This window comes from Manis javanica, chromosome 6 (assembly GCF_040802235.1).
Source record: "Manis javanica isolate MJ-LG chromosome 6, MJ_LKY, whole genome shotgun sequence".
Lineage (NCBI taxonomy): Eukaryota > Metazoa > Chordata > Mammalia > Pholidota > Manidae > Manis > Manis javanica.
The window spans coordinates 55,028,661-55,053,630 of NC_133161.1; the positions used below are offsets into that span (position 1 = coordinate 55,028,661).

At 36.6% G+C, this 24,970-nt stretch overlaps 1 long non-coding RNA gene across 1 annotated transcript in view; it reads right to left on the reverse strand.

Moving 5' to 3' along the window:
- The window catches only part of LOC118972909 (uncharacterized), a 319,039-nt gene extending 297,481 nt beyond the window's left edge, over positions 1-21,558 (reverse strand). The window contains exon 1 of the long non-coding RNA XR_012132833.1: positions 21,158-21,558. This is a non-coding gene — a long non-coding RNA (uncharacterized lncRNA). The remainder of the gene's footprint in view (positions 1-21,157) is intronic.
- Positions 21,559-24,970: the final 3,412 nt, after the last annotated feature.

Consider the following 24,970-nt stretch of genomic DNA (forward strand, 5'->3'; position numbering starts at 1 on the left):
TTTGTTGAGTCAATATACAAATTTCATTTTAATGGATACTGTCCATATTTTGAAAAGCTGGTTTCTCAACCCTGAACAACCCTTAAAGGAATATATCTGCATTTATCTGAGATCTTTATAACTATCTAAGGATATATGAGATGACTAACTACAGCCTGGTAATTATAAGCATAATTTTTTACCACTCAAAGGAAAAAGAAGAATTTCAGCGTTTAACTCAATGTCTCATAAAAAATGCTTACCCTTACTTTTTATCCTTTGCAAGATTGCATTTTTTAAATTATAGGTTTTCTTTAAATCTTATATTTGGGGCTTCAATTTTTCTCATGAAAACTTACAAATATAATACTTTAATAAAACTTATAAATTATAAGTGCTCTAAAAGGCTAAGAATGTTGTGTATGGCACACTATTTCTACTATTACTACGTTTCAAATATATTTGTTGCTAACTTGAAGTGCCAATTTAAAATTTTTTTACTGACAATGCACAGTATTGGCAAAAGGGCAAGGAAATTCACTGTTTCAGAGACACTTCTGGAAAATAATTAGTAAATACTGACAAGTAACTGTGCAAGTATTCATAATCTCTGAGTACCTAGACTTCTCTAGAAGTTTTGATAAGCAAATAATCACAAGTAAAAATAAAGTTTTAGAATATTCAATAAAATGGGAAAATGTCCATGTTTATTGTTAAATGAAATACAAGTTTGTAGAAACATTATATAATTAAGGTTCTTTTGATACTAAAATCAATGAAACTCACACCAGCACAGTTAAGCAAAAAGGAAGCATATCATGAAAACCAAAGACAGGAAGTTAGCAGAGTCCCAGAAATACACTAACGATTCCCTTCATAGTAACTAGGACCTCCCCGTTCCTTTCTGCTGGCTTGTCCTACTTTCCTCTGCTGCTTCAGCCTGACATCCTCCCCTTCCGTCTACATGTCAGAAAACATTTGGTTTTCCTCTATTCTACAGACCAATGAGTGTGAAAATGAAATCTGTTCATTCTGATTCCAAATCCCCTAGAGAAAGATTTCATTGGCCCCAGTTGGGCCAGTTACCCACACTATTCCAATCAGCTATGTGAGCACAGAGGAGGGGGGGAAGGGGAAGTAGAGAAAAGGCATGCCATATGAATACAGACACAAGAGTCTTGCCTCAAAACTCATGTGAATAGGAAAAATATATGTATATTTTGGTAGAGTGAGCTGACCAGCTGACTAGCAATTCCATATGCATAATGCATATAGATAAATGATATATCAAGCAATGAGTATTAAAAAAGATTATCCCATTTATGAATGTATGTGAAACACATCTAAATACTAACCAAATATTAGACATTAGAGTGATATGGTTTTAATTTCTTTATAGATTTTTAATTATATCAATAAACATGAATTACTTTTATAATATTAACATAAATATCAAAAACTAAATAATAAAAAATTATAAAAGATTCACAATGTTAAACTTCACTTATTGTTAGATCAATAGATGTTCTGAAGATGTGCATGCAAATTTAAACTTTTAAAAATACAGGAGATTCAATAAAAGAAAAAAATACAGGAGATTCAAAATATAGGAGAATTTTGAAAAGTGCAAATTTGGTGAAATATTAAGTTTGGTACACATAAAGGATGGACATATATTATAGAATTACAATGTTAGTGTGTTCACATTTAATTTTTTATACTGAAGTAATAAGGCAGAGTTGCACTTACTGACAATACAAAATCAGGCAGAAAAAGAAATTTGGTTAACAAAGCATTTTACAAATACAAGTGCTAAATATTTTTCAAAGATTATGATGATTATTATGCTTAGAAAATTAATGTAATAATCATTTTAGGCTTCTTTACATCCACATGTTTTTAAATTTTGTTATCAATCTACAATTACATGAAGAACATTATGTTTACTAGGCTCCCCCCTTCACCAAGTCTCCCCCACAATCCCCCATTACAGTCACAGCATAGTAAGATGTTGTAGAATCACTATTTGTCTTCTCTGTGTTGTACAGCCCTTCCCCGTGCCCCCCCCACACATTATACATTCTAATCGTAATGCCCCCTTTCTTTTTCCCTACCCTCATCCCTCCCTTCCCACCCATCCTCCCCAGTCCCTTTCCCTTTGGTACCTGTTAGTCCATTCTTGGGTTCTGTGATTCTGCTGCTCTTTTGTTCCTTCAGTTTTTCTTTGTTCTTATACTCCACATATGAGTGAAATCACTTGGTACTTGTCCTTCTCCACTTGGCTTTTTTCACTGAGCATAATACCCTCTAGCTCCATCCATGCTGTTGCAAAAGGTAGGATCTATTTTTTTTCTTATGGCTGAGTAATATTCCATTGTGTATATGTACCACATCTTCTTTATTCATTCATCTACTGATGGACATTTAGGTTGCTTCCATATCTTGACTATTGTAAATAGTGCAGCAATAAACATACGGTGAATCTGTCTTTTTCAAACTGGAGTGCTGCATTCTTAGGGTAAATTCCTAGAAGTGTAGTTCCTGGGTCAAATGGTATTTCTATTCTGAGCATTCTGAGGAACCTCCATACTGCTTTCCACAATGGTTGAACTAATTTACATTCCCACCAGCAGTGTAGGAGGGTTCCCCTTTCTCCACAACCTTGCCAACATTTGTTGTTGTTTGTCTTTTCAATGATGGCGATCCTTACTGGTGTGAGGTGATATCTCATTGTGGTTTTAATTTGCATTTCTCTGATGATTAGCGATGTGGAGCATCTTTTCATGTGCCTGTTGGCCATCTGAATTTCTTCTTTAGAGAACTGTCTATTCAGCTCCTCTGCCCATTTTTTAATTGGATTATTTGCTTTTTGTTTGTTGAGGCATGTGAGCTCTTTATATATTTTGGATGTCAGTCCTTTATCAGGTCTCTCATTTATGAATATGTTCTCCCATACTGTAGGATACCTTTTTGTTCTACTGATGGTGTCCTTTGATGTACAGAAGCTTTTAGCTTGATATACTCCCACTTGTTTATTTTTGCCTTTGTTTACCTTGCCCGGGGAGATATGTTCATAAAGAAGTCACTCATGTTTATGCCCATGAGATTTTTGCCAATGTTTTCATCTAAGAGTTTTATGGTTTCATAACTTACATTTAGGTCTTTGATCCATTTGGAGTTTACTTTTGTGTATGGGATTAGACAGTGATCCAGTTTCATTCTCTTCCATGTAGCTGTCCAGTTTTGCCAGCACGATCTGGTGCAGAGACTGTCATTTCCCCATTGTATGTCCATGGCTCCTTTATCAAATATTAATTGGCCATATATGTTTGAGTTAATGTCTGGAGTCTCTATTCTGTTCCACTGGTCGGTGGCTCTGTTCTTGTGCCAGTACCAAATTATCTTGATTACTGTGGCTTTGTAGTAGAGCTTAAAGTTGAGGAGCAAGATTCCCCCCACTTTTCTCTTCCCTCTCAGGATTGAGTTGGCTATTTGGGGTCTTTGATGGTTCCATTTGAATTTTTGAACTATTTGTTCCAGTTCATTGAAGAATGCTGCTGGTAATTTGATAGGGATTGCATCAAATCTGTATATTGCTTTGGGCAGGATGGCCATTTTGATGATATTAATTCTTCCTAGCCAGGAGCATGGGATGAGTTTCCATTTGTTAGTGTCCTCTTTAATTTCTCTTAAGAGTGTCTTGTAGTTTTCAGGGTATAGGTCTTTCACTTCCTTGGTTAGGTTTATTCCTAGGTATTTTATTCTTTCTGATGCAATTATGAATGGAATTGTTTTCCTGGTTTTTCTTTCTATCAGTTCATTGTTAGTGTATAGGAAAGCCACAGATTTCTGTGTGTTAATTTTGTATCCTGCAACTTTGCTGAATTCTGATATCAGGTCTAGTAGTTTTGGAGTGGATTCTTTAGGGTTTTTTATGTACAATATCATGTCATCTGCATATAGTGACAGTTTAACTTCTGCTTTACCAATCTGGATTCCTTGTATTTCATTGTTTTGTCTAAGTGCTGTGGCTAGGACCTCCAGTACTATGTTGGATTAAGAGTGGGGAGAGTGCGCATCCCTGTCTTATTCCCGATCTTAGAGGAAAAGCTTTCAGCTTCTCGCTGTTTAGTATGATGTTGGCTGTGGGTTTATCATATATGGCCTTTATTATGTTGAGGTACTTGCCCTCTCTACCCATTTTGTTGAGAGTTTTTATCATGAATGGATGTTGAATTTTGTCGAATGCTTTTTCAGCATCTATGGAGATGATCATGTGATTTTTGTCCTTCTTTTTGTTGATGTGGTGAATGATGTTGATGGTTTATCAAATGTTGTACCATCCTTGCATCCCTGGGATGAATCCCACTTGGTCATGTTGTATGATCCTCTTGATGTATTTTTGAATTCGGTTTGCTAATATTTTGTTGAGTATTTTTGCATCTACATTCATCAGGGATATTGGTCTGTAATTTTCTTTTTTGGTGGGGTCTCTGCCTGGTTTTGGTATTAGGGTGATGTTGGCTTCATAGAATGAGTTTGGGGGTATTCCCTTTTCTCTTCTATTTTTTGGGAAACTTTAAGTTGAATGGGTATTACATCTTCTCTGTATGTCTGCTAAAATTCTGAGGTATATCCATCTGGCCCAGGGGTTTTGTTCTTGGGTAGTGTTTTGATTAGCATTTCAATTTTGTTGTTGGTAATTGGTCTGTTTAGATTTTGTGTTTCTTCCTTGGTCAGTCTTGGAAGGTTGTATTTTTCTAGGAAGTTGTCCATTTCTTCTAGGTTTTCCAGCTTGTTAGCATATAGGTTTTCATAGTATTCTCTAATAAATTTTTGTATTTCTGTGAGGTCTGTTGTGATTTTTCCTTTCTCGTTTCTGATTCTGTTGTGTGTTGATTCTCTTTTTCTCTTAATAAGTCTGGCTAGAGACTTATCTATTTTGTTTATTTTCTCAAAGAACCAGCTCTTGGTTTCATTGATTTTTGCTATTGTTTTATTCTTCTCAATTTTATTTATTTCTTCTCTGATCTTTACTATGTCCCTCCTCCTGCTGACTTTTGGCCTCATTTGTTCTTCTTTTTCCTGTTTTGATAATTGTGACGTGAGACTATTTATTTGGGATTGTTCTTCCTTCTTTATATATGCCCGAATTGCTATATACTTTCCTCTTATGACTGCTTTCACTGTGTCCCACAGAAGTTGGGGGTTTGTGTTGTTGTTGTCATTTGTTTCCATATATTGCTTGATCTCTATTTTGATTTGGTCATTGATCCATTGACAATTTAGGAGCATGTTGTTAGGGCTCCATGTGTTTGTGGGCCTTCTTAGTTTCTTTGTACAATTTATTTCTAGTTTTATACCTTTGTGGTCTGAAAAGTTGGTTGGTAGAATTTCAATCTTTTTGAATTTACTGAGGCTCTTTTTGTAGCCCAGTATGTGGTCTATTCTGGAGAATGTTCCATGTGCACTTGAGAAGAATGTTTATCCTGTTGCTTTTGGATATACAGTTCTATAGATGTCTATTACGTCCATCTGTTCTAGTGTGTTGTTCAGTGCCTCTGTGTCCTTACTTATTTTCTGTCTGGTGGATCTATCTTTTGGAGTGAGTGGTGTGTTGAAGTCTCCTAAAATGAGTTCATTGCATTCTATTTCCTCTTTTAATTCTGTTAGTATTTGTTTCACATATGCTGGTGCTCCTGTGTTGGGTGCACATATATTTATAATGGTTATATCCGCTTGTTGGACTGAGCCCTTTATCATTATGTAATGTCCTTTCTTTATCTTTTGTTACTTTCTTTGTTTTGAAGTCTATTTTATCTGATACTAGTACTGCAACACCTGCTTTTTTCTCCTTATTGTTTGCATGAAATACCTTTTTCCATCCCTTGACTTTCATCTGTGCATGTCTTTGGGTTTGAGGTCAGTCTCTTGTAAGCAGCATATAGATGGGTCTTGCTTTTTTATCCATTCTATTACTCTGTGTCTTTTGATTGGTGCATTCAGTCCATTTACATTTAGGGTGATTGTTGAAAGATATGTACTTATTGCCATTGCAGGCTTTAGATTCTTGGTTACCAAAGGTTCAAGATTAGCTTGTTTACTACCTTACTGCCTAACTTAACTCGCTTATTGAGCTATTATAAATGCAGTCTGATGATTATTTCTCTCCCTTCTTATTGCTCCTCCACCATTCTTCATATGTTGGGTGTTTTTATATCCACATTTTTAAACAAAATACAATATTCCCTTTAAAATCATTGAAAGCATCTTAAAAGCCAGTAAATAGGTAGTAAATACAGACTATAATCTGGAAAATTTATCCATCGCATTGCAGTTTTGTGCATTTGGGATGAAGCTCTACTCAATCTTGAACTAAATGTTCTGTAACTGAATATTTGTACACAAAATTGAGGTCAGAAGTCAGTTAAAATAAGAAGACTGATTCCCACATTGGGAAACTAGTCGGGATCTCCAGCTCCAAATTATTGTTTAATATTATTTTCATAATCTATTCATTGATATCAAGAATATAAAATGTTTCTTCATATATCCATACCAAAATATTGCAACAATAAATATATATGTAAATTTGATTTCTTGATTGAAAGAATCATAATTGAATTACACTCAGTGAATTTGCTATTTTGATACTCTTAGTTATTGTGGCTTCTTTCTTGATAAAATGGAGATTCTGCCTCCTGGTTGCATGAAATTACAACATTAAGTTGAGCTAAATAGAGCCTTAATTGCATCCAGAATGCCTGTGTCAGTCAGGTTTGATAAAGACTCCACTATGAAGGAACAGATTACATTTGTCCAGGTATAACTCACAACGATGCATAAAAAAGTGCACACAATTAGGTCTCAGAGTAGGAAGGGACCATGAAAATGTTTGAGCATTTTTGAGATCATCTAATGACTGTGATTGTCTCAGAAAAGCACTGCGGTTGTTTTGAATAAAGTAAACCTAATAAAATTCCTCCCTAGGGCACTTGATGTAGTGGTAGGAGGAAGGAAGGAAGGCAGGCAGTCTCTGAAAAATACAACTTTCCTGCTGGTGGAGCATGACAGAAGACAGGGAATTGCACATTCCATCCTCTAATCCACGTCACAGTGAGTATACACTCTAGTACTCTCATATAACATCCCAAAGAAATGTGATGGAGCCCGGAGGGGAATAAAATCATCTGTGAATGCTCTGAAATATATGTCATGGCTCTGTTGTACATGTGCTATATTGCTAATTTTTCTTCAAATTAGAAACCAAAGTAAAATTATGAACTCTATCACATAGAAAGATATCTCTCTCACATTCAGTTGTGTTATCTAGACTCCATCACAGCTATATTTTTCATGCCGTATGCTGCCTCTCTCCCAGAAGACTTCTTTTTTCCTGTGAACTGAACTGAAGCTGGAGAGCAGGAGGTATGTGGTGGTCCTTATGCATTTACACCTCACTAGTTGAGGGGCCTCTTCCGAGAAACATCAAAAGCTGTCACTTTGATATTTGGCTGACAAGAAAAGGTAAAAAGTTACATAGGGACACATGACACTAGAGGTAGGTAAATTCAGATTTATTCTCTACTCTAAAAGACAGACTGATGGCAGAGACCCAGGAATTACTGGCCAAGAGCCCAGAATTGAGTTTAGTTAAGGGTTCCAACAGTGACCTTGAACACAGATCTAAAATCATGTGGGCTTGGGAGTAGAAAATCTCCCCACCAAGTCCATATTTTTTCACAAACTCCTAGCAGTACAGTTTGAGCTTCTCCTCCCATTAGCTGCAAAATACTAGGCAGATGTGATCACTACATCATTTCCTTCAAGGAGTCTATCAGAGAGACAGCATTATTTTATATATCAGTTTTGGAAAGAGAGTAAAAATATGTCATGGCCAAACTTCATTGTAGAAATTCAAAACAACTCAGTAAGATGAAAATGCTAGAAATATAAAACCCTTCTATGAAGTTTTATGCCTGCCATGCTTAAAATTACACATTAATCCAATCTGCAGAGTTGGTAATCTGATAAAAATAAACAAAGTTCGTATTTAGATATGAACTAAATTCCTCCATCTGCCAGAAAGCAACTACCATTTAAGTTGCTTCTTCACTGAAATGTGTCTATTTCAAGTCTTGTAACCACTAATATGCTTGAATCATAAAATGAAAAAGCTTAAAATTTCATGTAAGATAACCTTTCCTCAGCATTCAAAATACTTTGCAATGCGATCCTCTTCTTAGTTTAAAAATCAAACTTTGGTTTACATCAAAAGCAGTATGAATAATGAAATTGCTGCTATGGTGAGCTTGGAAATGGATCAGAAGTGGGGGAAGTGGATGGAGGGGTGCACTAAATAGGCCACTTCAATCTTGTATTCAGAGTCAACCTTCATTAGTATTACAATTCAGAAAACCAAGAATACATAAGGCCTCCTTTCCCCACTACTTCTACTCTTTCTCACCCAGATGCAATAAAAATAACTAAAATTCATTAGGCGACTGTTTCATGCAAATCATTATGTTGAATACTAACTAATTTAATTCTAACAAAACCTCTGAAGTAGGTGCCATTGTTATCTGTACTCTAAAGAGGGCAAAAACATCCAGTTCCAACAGCCATTATTCACAACAGTGAAAGGACAGATGAATGGATAAACAAAAGGTAGTATATACATACAATAGAATATTATTCAGCTTTAAAAGGAAGGAAATTCTGTGTTTGCTACAATATGGATGAACCCCAGAATATTATGCTGATTTTTCATTTTTATTATAAAATGAATTCAGTCGGTCACAAAAGATAAATACGATTCCACTACATGAAGTACTTGGAATAGTCAAACTCATAGAAAACAGAGGAGTAGGTGCCAGGGGCCAGGGCAAGGGGGAGAGAGGGAGTGAAGTGGTATAGAGTTTTAGCTTTGCAAAATGACAAGAGTTTGAGAGACCAGTTGCATCATGTGACACTGCTCAGCATTGCTGAACCATTACACACTCAAAAACAGTAAAGATGGGGGGGCAGAGCCAACATGGCAGCGTGAGTAGGACAGTGGGAATCTCCTCCCAAAAACATATATATTTTTGAAAATACAACAAATACAACTAATCCTAAAAGAGAGACCAGAAGACACAGGAAAACAGCCAGACTACATCCACACATGCGAGAGCCCAGAGCCTGGTAAAAGGGGTAAGATACAACCCCTGGCACAGTGGGGCCCAAGCGCTTCTCACCCCAGCTCCCGGAAGGAGGAGAGGAGTCGGAGCGGGGAGGGGGAGGGAGCCCAGGACTGCTAAACACCCAGCCCTAGCCATCTGCACCAGAGCGCAGACACAGTACATGTGTGGAGGGCTGGAAACAAGGGAAACAGGGCAGCAAGACCTCTGAGCAGGTTCCGAAGCTGACGCACCTGTGACAAAGAAAAGCAAGTGCTTTTCGAAAGTCTTAAAGGGACAGGGACGCAACAGCTGGACGGAAACAACACAGATCACAGTCCAGCAGCTGGAAATTACAGGGAAAACTGGGCGTACTAACCCCCTGGTCAACAGCTCTGAGACCCTTCAGGGAGGTAAACAGCCAAACAGCCCCCTGTCCATTACCCCTCCAGGGCGCCACAAAAGCAGAGAAACAGCCTAAGGCTGTCCACGCCCCCAGCAAGGGAGCTTCTTCCATACTGGCCGGGCAAGGCACAAAGACCCAGTCTACACGCAATTACCCAACACAAGCCACTAGAGGTCGCACTTGTCCCAGTAAAGAAAGGACAGTAGCAAGTGGAAACTTTGGCCCTCCCAGCTGACAGTCAATAGCACCTAACAACATGAAAAAGCAAAAAAATATGATCCAGACAAGACTAACCCAGACAGCTTCGGCATCTGCTACATCTTCCCCTGAGAAGGAACCTGGGGAGATAGATTTAACCAGTCTTCCTGAAAAAGAATTCAAAACAAAACTCATAACCACCCTGACGGACTTGCAGAGAAATATGCGAGAACTAAGGAAGGAGAATACAGAAACAAAACAAGCTCTGGAAGGACTTCAAAACAGAATGGACTAGATGCAAGAGACCATTAATGGACTAGAAAACAGAGAACAGGAATGCAGAGAAGATGATGCAGAGAGAGATAAAAGGATCTCCAGGAATGAAAGAATGCTAAGAGAGCTGAGTGACCAATCGAAACAGAACAATATCCACATTATATGGGTACCAGAAGAAGAAGAGAGAGAAAAAGGGATAGAAAGTATCTTTGAAGAAATAATTGCTGAAAACTTCCCCAAACTAGGGAGGAAATGGCCTCTCAGACCACAGAGGTACACAGAACTCCCATGACAAGGGATCCAAGGAGGGCAACACCAAGACACATAATAATGAAAATGGCAAAGATCAAAGACAAGGACAAACTATTAAAGGCAGCCAGAGAGAAATAAAAGGTCACCTACAAAGGAAAACCCATCAGGCTATCATCAGACTTCTCAACAGAAACCCTACAGGCCAGAAGAGAATGGCATGATATACATAATGCAATGAAACAGAAGGGCCTTGAACCAAGACTACTGTATCCAGCACGATTATCATTCAAATATGAAGGAGGGATTAAACAATTCCCAGACAAGCAAAAGTTGAGGGAATTTACCTCCCACAAACCACCTCAACAGGGCATCTTACAGGGACTGCTCTAGATGGGAGCACTCCTAAAAAGAGCACAGAACAAAACACCCAACATATGAAGAATGGAGAAGGAGGAATAAGAAGGGAGAGAAATAAAGAATCATCAGACCGTGTTTATAATAGCTCAACAAGCGAGTGAAGTTAGACAGTAAGATATTAAAGAAGCTAACACTGAACCTTTGGTAACCACAAACTTAAAGCCTGAAATAGCAATAAGTACATACCTTTCAATAATCACCTTAACTGTAAATGTACTGAATGCACCAATCAAAAGACACAGAGTAATAGAATGGATAAAAAAGCAAGATCCATCAATATGCTGCTTACAAGAGACTCACCTCAAACCCAAAGACATACACAGACTTAAAGTCAAGGGATGGAAAATGATATTTCATGCAAACAACAGAGAGAAAAAAGCAGGTGATGCAATACTAGTATCAGACAAAACAGACTTCAAAATAAAGAAAGTAACAAAAGATAAAGAAGAACATTACATAATGATAAAGGACTCAGTCCAACAAGAGGATAAAACCATTATAAACGTATATGCATCCAATAGAGGAGCACCAACATATCTGAAACAAATACTAACAGAACTAAAGGAGGAAATGCAATGCAATGCATTCATTCTGGTAGACTTCAGCACACCACACACTCCAAAGGACAGATCCACCAGACAGAAAATAAGTAAGGACACAGAGGCACTGAACAACACACTAGAACAGATGGACCTTACAGACATGTACAGAACTCTACACCCAACAGCAGCAGCATACACATTCCTCTCAAGTGCACATGGAACATTCTCCAGAATAGACCACATACTAGGCCACAAAAGAGCCTCAGTAAATTCCAAAACATTGAAATCCTACGAACCAACTTTTCAGACCACAAAGGCATAAAACTAGAAATAAACTGTACAAAGAAAGCAAAAAGGCTTACAAACACATGGAGGCTTAATGACCAAATCAAAATGGAGATCCAGCAATATATGGAAACAAACGACAACAACACAAAGCCCCAACTACTGTGGGATACAGCAAAAGCAGTCTTAAGAGGAAAGTATATAGCAATCCAGGCATATTTAAAGAAGGAAGAACAATCCCAAATGAATGGTCTAATGTCACAATTATTGAAACTGGAAAAAGAAGAACAAATGAGGCCTAAGGTCAACAGAAGGAGGGACATAATAAAGATCAGAGAAGAAATAAATAAAATTGAGAAGAATAAAACAATAGCAAAAATCAATGAAACCAAGAGCTGGTTCTTTGAGAAACTAAACAAAATAGAAAAGCCTCTAGCCAGACTTATTAAGAGGAAAAGAGAGTGAACACAAATCAACAGAATCAGAAACGAGAAAGGAAAAATCACGACTGACCCCACAGAAATACAAAGAATTATTAGAGAGTACTATGAAAACCTATATGCTAACAAGCAGGGAAACATAGGAGAAATGTACAACTTCCTAGAAAAATACAACCTCCCAAGACTGACCCAGAATGAAACAGAAAATCTAAACAGACCAATTACCAGCAACGAAATTGAAGTGGTAATCAAAAAACTACCAAAGAACAAACCCCCAGGCCAGATGGATTCACCTCCGAATTTTACCAGACATACAGGGAAGACAATACCCATTCTCCTTGAAGTTTTCCAAAAAATAGAAGAGGAGGGAATACCCCCAAACTCATTCTATGAAGCCAACATCACCCTAATACCAAAACCAGGCAGAGACCCCACCAAAAAAGAAAACTACAGATCAATATCCCTGATGAATGTAGATGCAAAAATACTCAACAAAATATTAGCAAACCGAATTCAAGAATACATCAAAAGGATCGTACACCATGAACAAGTGGGATTCATCCCAGAGATGCAAGGATGGTACAACATTCGAAAATCCATCAACATCATCCACCACATCAACAAAAAAAAGAAAGAAAAAAACCACATGATAATCTCCATAGATGCTGAAAAAGCATTCGACAAAATTGAACATCCATTCATGATAAAAACTCTCAGTAAAATGGGAATAGAGGGCAAGTACCTCAACATAATAAAGGCCATTTATGATAAACCCGCAGCCAACACTAACCTGAACAGCGAGAAGCTGAAAGCTTTTCCTCTGAGATCGGGAACTAGACAGGGATGCCCACTCTCCCCACTGTTATTTAACATAGTACTGGAGGTCCTAGCCACAGCAATCAAACAAAACAAAGAAATACAAGGAATCCAGATTGGTAAAGAAGTTAAACTGTCACTATTTGCAGATGACATGATATTGTACATAAAAAACCCTAAAGACTCCACCCCAAAACTACTAGAACTGATATCAGAATTCAGCAAAGTTGCAGGATACAAAATTAACACACAGAAATCTATGGCTTTCCTATACACTAACAATGAACCAACAGAAAGAGAAATCAGGAAAACAATTCCATTCACAATTGCATCAAGAAGAATAAAATACCTAGGAATAAACCTAACCAAAGAGGTGAAAGACTTATACTCTGAAAACTACAAGTCACTCTTAAAAGAAATTAAAGGAGACACTAACGAATGGAAACTCTTGCCATGCTCTTGGCTAGGAAGAATTAATATCGTCAAAATGGCCATCCTGCCCAAAGCAATATACAGATTTGATGCAATCCCTATCAAACTACCAGCAACATTCTTCAATGAACTGGAACAAATAATTCAAAAATTCATATGGAACCATCAAAGACCCCGAATAGCCAAAGCAATCCTGAGAAAGAAGAATAAAGTAGGGGGGATCTCACTCCCCAACTTCAAGCTCTACTATAAAGCCATAGTAATCAAGACAATTTGGTACTGGCACAAGAACAGAGCCACAGACCAATGGAACAGACTAGAGACTCCAGACATTAACCCAGACATATATGGTCAATTAATATTTGATAAAGGAGCCATGGACATACAATGGCGAAATGACAGTGTCTTCAACAGATGGTGCTGGAAAAACTGGACAGCTACAAGTAGGAGAATGAAACTGGACCATTGTCTAACCCCATATACAAAAGTAAACTCAAAATGGATCAAAGACCTGAATGTAAGTCATGAAACCATTAAACTCTTGGAAAAAAAACATAGGCAAAAACCTCTTAGACATAAACATGAGTGACCTCTTCTTGAACATATCTCGCCGGGCAAGGAAAACAACAGCAAAAATGAACAAGTGGGACTATATTAAGCTGAAAAGCTTCTCTACAGCAAAAGACACCATCAATAGAACAAAAAGGAACCCTACAGTATGGGAGAATATATTTCTAAATAACAGATCCGATAAAGGCTTGACATCCAGAATATATAAAGAGCTCACACGCCTCAACAAACAAACAAAAAATAACCCAATTAAGAAATGGGCAGAGGAATTGAACAGACAGACAGTTCTCCAAAAAAGAAATACAGATGGCCAACAGACACATGAAAAGATACTCCACATCACTAATTATCAGAGAAATGCAAATTAAAACTACAATGAGGTATCACCTCACACCAGTAAGGATGGCTGCCATCCAAAAGACAAACAACAACAAATGTTGGCGAGGCTGTGGAGAAAGGGGAAGCCTCCTACACTGCTGGTGGGAATGTAAATTAGTTCAACCATTGTGGAAAGCAGTATGGAGGTTCACCAAAATGCTCAAAACAGACTTACCATTTGACCCAGGAATTACACTCCTAGGAATTTACCCTAAGGATGCAGCACTCCATTTTGAAAAAGACAGATGCACCCCTATGTTTATCGCAGCACTATTTACAGTAGCCAAGAATTGGAAGCAACCTAAATGTCCATCGGTAGATGAATGGATAAAGAGGATGTGGTACATATACACAATGGAATACTACTCAGCCATAAGAAGAGGGCAAATCCTACCATTTGCAGCAACATGGATGGAGCTGGAGCGTATTATGCTCAGTGAAATAAGCTAAGCAGAGAAAGAGAAATATCAAATGATTTCACTCATCTGTGGAGTATAAGAACAAAGGAAAACTGAAGGAACAAAACAGCAGCGGAATCACAGAACCCAAGAATGGACTAACAGGTACCAAAGGGGATGGGACTGGGGAGGATGGGTAGGGAGGGATAAGGGGGTGGGAAGAAGAATGGGGGTATTAAGATTAGCATGCATAATGGGGGGGTGGAAGAAAGGGGAGGGCTGTACAACACAGAGAAGACAAGTAGTGATTCTACAATATTTTGCTATGCTGATGGACAGTGACTGTAAAGGGGTTTATAGGGGGAACCTGGTATAGGGGAGAGCCTAGTAAACATAACATTCTTCAGGTAAGTGTAGATTAATGATAACAAAAAAATAGAAAGAAAAGGGGGATTACTCCCTGATAGGATAAAACTAACTGTAAATCAACGATTAATGCATGCTTTAAATATCCTTAATTTATTCACTTAAAGGGTGTCATGATCAGCTATGGAGGTACATTTTTCTGATAATATTCCTTTCTCTTAAAAAAAAAAAAGCAGTTCCTGTGTGGTGACCTCCAATGAGTTCTACACAATGGTATAAAGGGCATATCAAAGTGTGGGCAAAGGGTCTGTTTGTGTTTATACAGAGGACCAAAGCCTAATTTGGCTACCCAGAAAATGAACTAAGATACGATATGAAGAACTTCCAACATTAGGACTCTCTGGAAGACTCATACCAGAAGATGATCATCAAAAAACCTCAACACAGATCCAGGTGCTGCTACAGCTGTAGCTGCATTCATCTCACCGGTTCCTGGACTTGCCATGGGAATGAAGAAGGAGATATCTAAGCTGGCATGTGCATACAGTAAAACAACAAATTTGACTGGATCTATACTGCTGGAACTCAACCAAGAATTAGGAGAAGTGCAAGTTGTAGCACTCCAAAATCTTACAACTACAGACTATCTACTGTTAAAAGAACATATGGGATGTGAACAGTTCCCAGGAATGGGTTGTTTTAATTTTTCAAGTACAGTTGGACAATACCCATCATAACATAGATAACATAGATAAATTCTCACAAATGCCTATGATGCCTAACTGGTTTTCTTGGTTTCACTGGAGATGGCTGGTAATTATAGATCTGCTTTGGTTATGTAACTGTATTCCTATTATGTTAATGTGTGTGTGCAATTTAATTAGTAGTTTAAAACCTATACATTCTTAAGTTACTCTACAAGAAGATATGTCAAAGAAATAATCAATCTTCGCCTGTTTTCTTCCACCTGCTACTTCTATAGATTTTTTTCTTCTTCCTTCCTAATTACAACCCTTAAATAGAATTCATGCCTCATATCGAATTTACCGAGTATCATAATTCCTCCAAGTGGTAAAGATACCTCAAGACAAATGCTGGGCATAGAAGCCACAGGGCATAAATCTGCAAAGAAGTAAAAAGCTAACCTTTTCAAACAATATGGCTTCTCTCTCACTTACCAACTTTACATTTCCCTGTATGGCCCAGAAGATGACTGGTTAGCCAGAGACGGGTAAGATTCCTTAAGGGAGGAACAACCTAAGATGGGCACAGTTGCAGGGGGGCCATCAGGTGAGAAATTGGGAATCAACAGAGGTGAGGCCTAGAACCTCATCCCCCCTGTTTTGAGAGAAATCTTCTGCATCCGTGGATGTTTTATTGCCCTTGTCTAGCTTGGATTAACACATAGTCTACAGGCACACACCTGATCATCTACATTTGCTCTCTTACAACACTAAACTATGTTTTCTACCTTTATCTTGCATCTACCTACCACTTCAGCATTTTTTAAAAATAATAATAATAATAATAAAGGGAGAAATGTGGGATCCACATATAAATCAAGTATAAAAATCAAATGAATATTCATATTTGACCTGATTGTTTATAGTTCATAATGCGTGATCAAAACCGAAAGTTTCTGTGATGACTGCCCTTGTACTGTTCACCATGTAAGAACTTATTCACTATGTAAGAATTTGTTCACCATGTAAGAACTTGTTCGTTATGCTTCAGAAGATTGAAGACTGACGAGAATTAGGCTTGGGGTGGACTAATGATTGTGCATTGAGCATTGACTCCCCTATACAGAATTTTATTGTTGTTAACAAACATTTGATCAATAAATATGAGAGGTGCCCTGTCAAAAAAAAAAAAGTAAAGATGAGAAATTTTATGTGATGTGTATTTCACCACAGTTTTAAAAACATTTTTAAAAAGAGTAGCAGACTAAGACCCAGAGAGGTTAAATAACAGCTTTACTCAGAAATTTTGTGTTACTGCAAGTGCTATATTGAAAGGGTTTTAATATTTAAAACATTAATTTTTAAAAATTTTGAAGAAAACATGTTTGGGCATAGAATCACTCCTGCAGGATATCTCCTCCCTTTGGACACCTAGGCCATAATCCGGGCATTGTCCTAATTGTCAGATAACATTCCCTGTCCTTCATGTCCAACATCCAGTCAGCCACTAATTCTTACTGATTCAATCAATAAAATATCCCATATTTCTATCTGTTCCTTCTTTATCATCACTTGCCACTGTTCAAGTCTGTCCTCCCAGGGATCTCTGCAATCACTTCCTGCCTTATCTCCCTGTATCCCACAAAGCCCTTCATTCTGGTCTGATCTTCAGTTGTTGGACTGAGATCCTTCAAAATTAAACCACTTCAAATGAAGCTTAGAGCCTTTGACATGACAAACACAGTCCTGTCAAACCCTTACTTTTGTTTCCTACTTCATCTCATGCCACTATCTCTGTTTCATGAGCTCCAGACAAAACTAACACTTTGGAATCCCAAATATGCCATGTCACTGTGCTCCTCTGCCTTTGAATATGGTTTTCCCTCAACCCACATTTCCTCCCTTCCTTTCTCACTGAAAAATAATTCCATTCATCCTTGAAGAATTATTTCACAAGTATCTAGTCTAGGAAGCCATTTTTACAGTTCAGAAAACACAGCTGATAACCAGTGTTGCAAAAGACCCCCTCAAAATAATTTAAGAGTTTAGTGTTAAGTATTAAGAGTTTTTATAACGTGTTGCTGTGATTACTAGTTTATGAATTGTCCCGTGAGATATATCTTGGCCCCTTCAGAGCGGTGAAATGTCTTTTTTGTCACTACTGCTACCATCTAGTACAGTGACTGCCATATAGAAGTGTTCAGTGAAAGTCTGAATGCATGAGTGAATAAATAATAAATGAATTAATGAGTCTTTATTCGGCATGGATCCCAGTACTATAGCTGCCAAGAGAATCAAATCTTACTGCTTGAAGATAGGCCCCTAATCATGCAGGCTGGTCTCTGAAGTGCAGAAGCAGATGAATTTGAATAATGCTTTTGTATTCTCCATCTCATTAAAAAAGACTAAAGACTTTAGCACAGAAGAATTATTTAGACAAAAAATATAAAAAACATTAAAGAAACAGACTTTAGGAAGAAGATAATTCATCAAAGCCAGTCTCAAGGTTGGTCAGCAGAAAAAAATATAGATTTGACCTACACTAGAACAGGAAAATTCTATAGGTACTATCTCAGCAGCATAACACATTTGAGAGTCTTTCCACAGAGGCTACACTTCAATTATGTGTAATAGAACAAATGACACCACTTTCTTCAAAAAAATGTTTAAAAGAATGCTGAGCCCTTGAAAACTCTAAGGACCACTGTTAATCCCCAAAAGAAGAGATGTACATTAGCAATTGACAGCTAGCTTCCTGCTGAGAAATACAAAGACAGCATAATGAAGAACTACTGTGGTTCACCAGGAGGTATAAGACATGTTTCTGGACCATGCATATGAGATGTGAATAAAAGTCAATGATTAGTTAATCAAACTCAGCAACAGCTATCAATTGCTGCTGACAGCTGACTTATATTGGCAGATTTAACACAAAATAAATGGAGGGTGCATTTCTAATAGCTTTAAAGTTCTTGTTGTACAAACTGGAGAACTTGAGGGCATAAGTGGCATTTTCCTTTCCTCCAGCTGAAGGTCGTGAATTTAGAAAGAAAGCAATCATGAGGTTGGGTAATAGCTTGAGTCAGATCATGGAGCAAAGAATTCTGACAGATTTGGAATTTCCCCAGTAAGCAATTAGGAGCCACTGAAGTTCTCTGCAGAGGGAAGTAAATTTGCATTCTAACTTATATATTAGACTCATGTAAACTGAATTTATGGGATCAATTAAGTGTAACATAAGTGCTCTAGAATCTACTAAAACTAAATCATTTTACAAGACTTGAAAGACAAAGTATTAAATCTTAACTGGCAATAACCCTACTATGTTTTATTGGATCATGAAATCATTGGTCAAATATTCTTCAGTCCTCTCTACATCACTTTATTTTTTTAATCTGAAGTGCTAAAGAGTACTTAATGAATGGTAAATGTACAACAAATCACTTGTGTCTTGCAAGAGTATAGGAATGGTACCTGCCACTTCTATAGAACTACATCCAACCTCCAGTCCATTATTCCTACTAATAAGGGTAGTAAAATATCAGCAATAGTAATACTAGTATAATGACATATGCACATACACATCTATATTTCCTGAATTACACCCAAAAAAATAGATATATATGGTTTCTCAGATTTGAAGGGTATATTTAGGGTAATGTTTATTAAAATATCAGTTAATACGACAGACATAAATTTCCCTTAGAGGTGAACTCAGAACAGTACACAGTATAACAAGTTATTTATGTGCCTGAAAACTAGAAAGGACCAACCATATTTTAAAAGATAATCTGAACATTAATAAATATGAGTTCATATTTAAAACTGAAAGTCACAATAGTAACCACTCTTAATTGCTAGCATAATATATTTAATTGAACTACTTCTATTTGTACAACTCCACAGAGTATGCTCCAGGATTGTGAGACAGGATTATTTTTAGCAGTCTCTAATGATTCTTCAAAGAAATCCTGGTGAGATTAGAATGGATATGTATTCAACACACTGTTTCCAAAAGGATGCTCATCATGGGACCCCTGAGTTTTTATAGGATTTTATATGATTCAGACTATTGTCCATGGAAGCCAAGGAATTGGATGGCCCAGGACTGTGGTGTTGAACTGTTTGGCATCAGAAGTATTATTGACCCAACTTTCATCACAATAATAGCTCAAATATATATTGCACTTGCTATATGCCAGATACTATTCTAATATATAGATACATATAAATAGATGATAGACATATATTTATTTCATTTCCATTTATAGAAAATCCAAGCTTCATAACATCCTATAAACTAGGTACTTATTACTACATTTTACAACAGAGGAAACAGAAACACAGAAACACAGACAACACTGCATAGGAGGTAAATGACAGGTTGGGGTTACACCTAGGCAGCCTGGCATCAGTGTCCATGCCCAACCAACAAGTTTCAATGCTGCTTCTATAACATGCTGATTCCATTTACCTTCCTCTGTCCTTGTGAAGCACCTTGTATATGCCTCTGTAGTGGCATGTAGTGAAATCATGATAAAATGGTATATATGTGTATGTGTGTGTATAATAATATGTTATTTAAATATATACTATATATGGATTTATACTAATGTAGCAATGTAATAATACCCTATGATTAATATTAGCATATAGTAATATAACATTATTGTATTAGTGGTAATATATAATTTATAATAATATAATTCAAAATCCTTTGTGTGCCATTCTTGGGCAGGAAAGGAAATCATTCTACATCTCCTATAGAGATGTATATTCTTAATACAATGAGTCAAACACAGCAACCACTCAATAAATATATGCTGATGAAAACCTGCCTGTAAACTATGGCTGCTCACTACTATTGGGTACTCCTGACTGCTCAACTGGCATCTGTACTGTCTTTATTACAGCTGACTTTCAACTTCAACTTCTGAAGCCAGATCCTCAAACTTCTTTCAGATTACTATCCTGGAACAAAAGTAATAACAATATAACATATGCAACTATAAAAACAACGATAATAATAATCACAATAAAAACAGGAGTCAGTCTTTATTGAGCATCAACTAATATTTGCTCCCTGGGCTGTCACAGTATCTGGGATCTATGCGATACAGAAAGGATTTTTCTCTGAGGCTGGTCTGCATGGGCCCTGCAATTGTCCAAAGAGCACTTTAAGATGGAATACCTATTCAACAAAATATTTCAAGAGACACCTCAGAGAAAACCATAGTGCTGAGAGAAGCTCCACCTTTTTTTTTAATCAAGTCACAATTTTTTCTTTTGTATCACAGAAAATCAGCTCTAGCCAGAATATCCATTAAATCAAACACAAAATCATACTGCTTAGAGTTTCAGTTAACATTTCAACCTACCTTTGGAATACAATTAGTCAGTAGCATTAAGTTACAATTTATCTCAGTATAATGACTTCTGGCTCTTATACACACACACACACACACACACACACACATACACACACACAAATCTATTAAAGAAAGAGCAAGAGCTTTCTTCCTCACAATTAATATTTACTAAGTCTCCAGGGCTGAAATTACCTCAGTCCTTTTTTTCCAGCCGACAATCCCAGCTGCAGTGTCTTTCTGTTTCTGTAGCAACCACAGGAAGGCAAGCACTGTTGTTCCTTCTCTGTTCAAAACATATAAAAGGGGCCAAAGTAGCAATAACCATCAGGAGACAGATAAATACCCTAAAAAATGGTCATAATTAAGAATTTACATTTATGGGAGTATTTTGAAAGCACATCTGACTTCAGAGTACTTAGATCATTCAACTATGACAAAATACATATTCATTCAAGTTTATTGAATCAAGATTCATTAGTTTCATTTACAGAGACTTTCCGCAAAGACATACTAAGTTTACCAGTTTTGTCTTTTTATCTAAATACAGGAAAAAATCTCCCCCATTAAGGTTATAGAGAACTTTCCTACTTACATAAAAAATACTATCTTATTTATAGCCAAAAGGGAGCTAGAAAAGAACCAAAATACAAGAAGATAATGGTTTGATCCCCAATTTTGTTGTTTATACTTCAAAATCATAGTAATAGTAAGGACATTCCTTCATGCCTACAACTGTATCTTTAATCCCACGATAAAGTAACACAACCACAGTATTTTAAAATGAACTTGGTGGATGTTTCAAACATCTAACTCCCATCCTGTATATTTATAGTTAGGTGACTTTAGAAGTCCTCTACCCAATCTTGCTATAATAGAATGAATCTTAAGGTGAAAGACCTGTGGCATAAACAATTCTTCATCATAAATACTGGAACTTTAAGCTTTGGACAGAGATATATCTGTACAGCTGGATAATATATATATATCTGGGGAAAGGATTTAAAAAATCTTCCTCCAACATCTATCCCACCCTCTTTTGTCAGAACATGGAATTGATACAGAGATACGATGATGATAGATTAATTGATAGAGATACCCCAGTTATCACAAAGAAAAGGTTTTTATCACTTAGTAATTTTTTTCTTCTAAATTTTCAAGGAAAATAGCTACCCTAACCATTTTCTAAAGGAACACATATTAAATACTTGCACTAACCTTGACAGACTATATACGGTTCTTCCTTGAGAGGAGGACTCCTATGCCAGTATGTCTAATTTACTGAGGTAAGTACTATAATAGATCCATTTACAAAGTACAGTGGAAACACACAAGATGGGCCTGACTTTTCCTGGAGCAGCTTCAGAGAGGGAGAATCATTTTCTGTTGGGTGTTAGACACAACGAATTCACTGGACAAAGGCACAATTTTAGGCCCAGGGAGCAGTGTGGAGAAAGCGAGCCAGAAAATGGGAGCAGAAAGTGAGTGTGAGGCCATTCTGCAAAGGGCTGTGGGTGCCAACCCAACGAGTCTAGACTTGATCTTCTGGGAGAACAGGAGAACTAGCTTTAAGCAATTCAGTGACAATTTTGAAAGGATAACTGGAGAGATGGACTACAGTGAGGACCGTAAAACAGGAAGGCTCTTCTAGTAAACCAAAGAAGAAGTTAAGCAGAGACATTATGGTGAAATAGAAATTGATTAGAAAGACATTTAGGAGGGAAACTTCACAGGACTTAACCTCAGATACATTTAGAAATCATTAAAATAGACTAGTTGAAGATAACCATGATAACTATTTTTATTGAGATATAATTGACATATTATATTCATTTCAGGTGTGCAACATAATGATTTGATATTTGTATATACTGCAAAATAATTAGCACAATAAGCCTGGTTAACATCCATCACCACACATAGTTATGGAATTTTTTTTTAGGGGTAAGAACTTTTAAAATCTACTCTCCTGGCAAATATGCAATATAGGATTATTAACTTTTAACTATAATCACCATGGTGTATGTTACATCCTCATAATTTATTTATTTTGTAACTGGAAGTTTATACTTTTAATCATGTTCATCCATGATAACTTCTAATTGGAAAAACATGAAAGACAAATACAGTGAGTCATATATAAACTCACAGATCTGTCCACAGATCTATTATGTGCCAGCTTCTCTACTTTGAGGTACCCTCTATTCTCTATGCTCTGTCTTTTCACCCAGTTTACCATATGACAGTTAAAAATGGAGTTAGCTTCACACCTTCTCTAGGTAACATTTTAACAGAAAGTTAGAAAATAGTAATCAAAGTAGTCCATGTAAAAATACAATGATAAATAAAATAATTGATCTCTTGGGTTCAAGAATTTTAAATATTGTATAACTATCTTTCCCTTACTCTTTGATGCCCACCCCTTCTCAAAGAGAAGAAAAATGCTTTAAAATGTACCAGTCCAATAAATAAAATTTTAAATATTAAAAAATAGATCCTCAAAGTCATATATTATAGGAAAAAAAATCTACCTTAGTTTTTTAAATAAATTCACTTTAATACCTAGTTCTAATATCTAATGTTTAACATCTAGCTCAAATATCTAATATAGAAATAACTATAGCTTGGGAACATGTTACATAACTATGTGATTACTACAGAAGCTGCCATATTGCTAGCAGGATAAGACAAAACTATAATCATGTTACCTCACTGACATTAAAAGATGAGAAAGAAAAGGGCATATAAGAAAGTGTAAGTATATATTTCATTCAATTTCTTACCTTTTCACTCCATATTATGTTTTTATGATTTCTTTATGTTGCATGCCATTCAGTGCCCTTGTTCCTCATAGCTGCATGGTAATAGGATGTATCCATCACATTTCATGTGTAATTTTGTTGCATTAGGCATCTAGGTTGCCTTCATCTCCCTGCTACCACAAATAATACTGTAAGAAATAGACTTAATTTTGCTAAGTACTGTAAGGTTGCTTTCCAGAATGACTGCTTAGATGTACACTTTCACTAGCAGTGCAAAAAATTATGTCTTTCCACACCTTAACCAATACTTGATAAGATCTCCCTTCCTTAATTTTTGCCACACCAGCTGGCATGAAATGAATTATATTTATATATTAATTTGTATCTCTTGCATTGCTAATGAGTTTGAGCTTCTCTTCATACACTTGAAAGCCATAGTTCTCCTTCTGTGAATTGCCTAGTCATGCTAGTTACCCATTTTATTATTTTGCTTCCTATTTCATATACTCATGTAAGTTAGAATCACATACATATATAAATAACACACTTTACATGGATGACTATTTTAAATATTTGACTATGTATGCAAAGCACCTGCTTGAAAACAGGCTTACAAAGGTAGTTTGTTTTTTCCTTTCTAATTTAACCTAACAATTGTAAGGCATTATTTATCAGATACTTTAAAATATTCACGTTGCCTGAGAATTTACACTAAGTGGAAAATTCAATGGAAATGAGAATCTATATGCAGAATGATCGGGAATCTCCAAAATTTCCACAACAGAATAGTGAAGTAAACCTTAAGAGAGGAATATGGTAGAACATGCTGCTGCCAATGAAATTATAGCTACAGAGGCTATATAATAATTCATTCCAGAAACACTTATTGAGTGCTTGTGGAGTACCAAGCACCACATTAGGCACAAGGAATTTAGACATTACATTTCAGGTTCCACACAAAGAGTTCATCATCTAGCAAAGAAAAAACACATGTAAACAATTATTACAGACTACTGCACACTGTATATTTATGCTTACATACAATGTGCTTTGGAGGCTCAGATGACAGGAAACCTCTGCCAAGTGAAAGGGCAGTGCTTTGAAAAGAAGTCTAATGTTAAGCTGAGTTTTAAGGGATAAATATCTGTCAAGGGCCCAGTGCAGGAAGGAGATGCTTTCTGGGAAGAAAAGGAAAGTAATGCAAAGGCACTGAGGTGTGAAAGAGCACAGCACATTTGGGAATTCC